Source organism: Olea europaea, chromosome 17, assembly GCF_002742605.1.
Source record: "Olea europaea var. sylvestris chromosome 17, O_europaea_v1, whole genome shotgun sequence".
NCBI classification, from domain to species: Eukaryota; Viridiplantae; Streptophyta; class Magnoliopsida; order Lamiales; family Oleaceae; genus Olea; species Olea europaea.
In genome coordinates this window covers 23,861,331-23,864,691 of record NC_036253.1, presented here as the reverse complement: position 1 = coordinate 23,864,691, position 3,361 = coordinate 23,861,331, and positions in this window count along the sequence as shown.

The following is a 3,361-nucleotide window of genomic DNA, read 5'->3' as shown; positions in this document are numbered from 1 at the left end:
TTTTTTATTTATTTATTTTATTATTATTATTATTATTATTTTGTAACAGGATCATAGCATTTGCACCCTTTTTGTGTAGTGGAGTATCCAATGAATACACATTTAACCGCACGAGGGTCTAGTTTATTCCAATTGTGAGCATGTATATGGAAGAATGTTGTACATCCAAATACTTGAAGAGTCAAAGTAGAGTATAGGTGTGAGGTAGGAAAGAATTTTTGAAATTTTTGAAGGGGTGATTCAAAGTTAAGTGTTCGACTCGGCATCCAGTTGATAAGATAGGTAGATGTTAGAATAACATCTTCTCAATATAAGTTTGGCATTTTTGTGGTGAACATTAAGGGACGTGCAACTTCAAGGAGGTGTCTATTTGCTCATTCTGCGATTCCATTTTGTTGAGATGTGTCGACACAAGTGCTTTGATGGACTATTCCATGTTTTAGGAGGAAGTCCTGTAAACTGGTGTTGAAGTATTCGGTGCCATTATCCGTGCGGAGAATTTGAATTTTGGTTTGGAATTGTGTTTGTGTCAACGAGTGAAATTCGATGAAGATGGACCGAACATCAATTTTTTCTTTTAGCATATCGACCCAACAAAGACGAGTATGGTCATCAATAAATGTAACAAACCATTTTATATGAGTGCGATTGAGGATTAGTGAAGGTCCCCACAAGTCGCTGTGAATTAGGTAAGTGGTTTAGACAGTTTATACACGAATTTTGGAAATACACTTCGCTGATGTTTTGCTAGTTCATAGATTTCACATTGAAGATCAAATGAAGTTTTATTCGAATAAATAGATGGGAGTAAATGTTCTAGGTATTGCATACTGGGATGACCCATTCGATAATGCCACAATAAAATTTCACTATCCCTAAAGGCATATGCAAAGTCACAAATTGCAAATTGACCTGGCTTACTCAGATTAGCTTCCTCAAAGTAGTATAGCCCCACATATTCTTTAGCACCGCCAATCGTCTTCCTCAATGATAGGTCCTAAAAGACACAATAAGATGAAAAAATTTAGACGAGCAATTGGACGTCTTTGTCAACTAGCTAATTGATAACAAATTACATGATAATTTCGGGACATTAAGTATTGAATTTAAAATTATAGAGTCAGAGATTTGGCTATTCCCTTTTCCTGCGACATTTGAGAGGGACCCATCTACAATTTTGACTTTAACATTACCAGTACATGGTGTGTACGTGGATAAAAGGTTCTATGAGCCAGACATATGATCCAATGCACCTGAATCAATTATCCATGGGGTTTTGTATTTTGATGAGGTAGTTAAGGCACATAGGTAATTACCTTTGTAAGCTAGTGAGCTTGATGGACCCTATGGTGAATGATTACTCGAACTTTGAAGATTAGAAAAGATTTGGTACAGCTGTTCCAATTGTTCAGAATTAAAGGCACATTTCGAAGTAGAATTACTTTCTTTAGAATTTTCAGCAAGATCAATTGTAACTTGATAGACTCGATTTTTTCTTAGTTTCCAATTAGCAGGCTTTCCATGTAAATCCCAACACGTATCTTCTTTGTGTCCTGATTTTCGGTAATGTTCACACCATGGACGTCCTTTTTGTTGTTTGGGGCCATTTATTTCAGATTTTGCACCTAGTCCGTCCAAACTAATGGTATTGCCTGGCCCATTATGTACTCTCTCAGCCCATCCATGTTTAAAAGTTGACCCAGTACTACTAACCGGCCCATTACCCACCTTGCTGTAGTTCTTCGGTCCACCACCAGTTTTTCTCGACATCAATGCACCTTCCACTCTCACCTCATCGTTGCCGATCTTCAACATAATTTTTCGATGATTTTCTTCTCGCCTAACCTCTGTGAAGACCTCGCGTGTGGTGGGTAGGGGTCGCTGGCCTAAAATCATTCCTCTCACATCATCCAGTTCGCGATTTAGACTGGTTAGGAACTCAAAAACCAGCTCGTTTTCAACCCTCCTTTTGTAGCATACACTGTCACCTGGGCACTCCCACTCTTCCTCGAGGCTAAGGTCTAGTTCTTGCCACAAGTTTGTCATCTCCAAGTAGTAATCTGTGACTTCTCTTTCTCCTTGTTTAGTCTGCCATAGTCAAGTCTTAATCTCGAAGATTTGTGCTGCGTTTTCTCCATCTGAATATGTTTCTTTTACGGCCTCCCAGACTTCCTTCTGTTGGGAATCTACTTATACATGCACAGCGAAAAATTAAATTATTTCGATTCCCATCCAATAGATCTCATTGTGTTTGGTTAGAAATTGTGATAAGATTGTACCTTTTTCAGATCTGCAATCCTTTTGCTTTTCTTTTCGTTCCACAACTTTGATTTGCCACCACAGCTGTCCAATTGTCCAGCCTCCAACGGTGATCCACACAGAGAATATGATTGCAGCCTCTAGGGTTTTCTCTTGTGCTAGCAAGAATAATGAAAACCTTAATGGACCTCAAACCCTAGTTATGTATTTATATAAATCCAAATAGGCTCGGCCCGGTCCGGCCCAATAATTAATTAATCCAATTAATTAAACCCGGTCCGTGAATTAATTAATCCAATTAATTAATTCGAAAATATAAATAACAAATCCAATTAATTAATTTATCCAACGATTGTTAAATTAATCAATTGGCAATTTGCAATCTTCCAATTCTCTTTTGTGTGTGACCCATTAGGTTCCCGACCACGATGCCTAACGACGTGAAATATTATTTTGATCTAGTCAAAATTGATAAATTAAAAACCCCTTTTAATTTATCGTCAATTCACATTCGCCGTCCCTGATTGACATCTAGCAATGTGTCAGGGCAATACATGTGACGGGAAATGTCACGTGGTATGACAAAACCAAATTCGTTCGTTTACCGTGAAACTATAATCCCTTCGTCAATATGATCCGATCAATTATGAGATATGGAATTGTGTCAATCTCGATAATCGATCATATCTTTCACTCCACTATTAAGTCAATATAAATCGAAAACTCCTTTTCGACTTATGAGTACACCTTGGCCAAGGATTTCATCATTGACTTAATTGAATGAAACGCAGATCATAATCTCCTACTATCTAAGAGTGAAGAATCCTTTATTGATCAATCACAACCTTCATACGATTCTTGACGTACCCGAACGATGTCGTATTAGCGGCCCTTTTCAGAGCAACATCCAACACCGCCAAAGTATGACTGTCCTCATATAAGGTACTATGACGACCTCAAGTCAAAGGACCAATTTCACTACCGAACGTTAGAGATTAACCACCGACACTCAGATAGTTATCCATGTGGAATCTCTCGACGGGTCTCCAATGTTTTGTTCTATAACAAACATCCACGTGTTCATTTAAGTGTCACCACACTT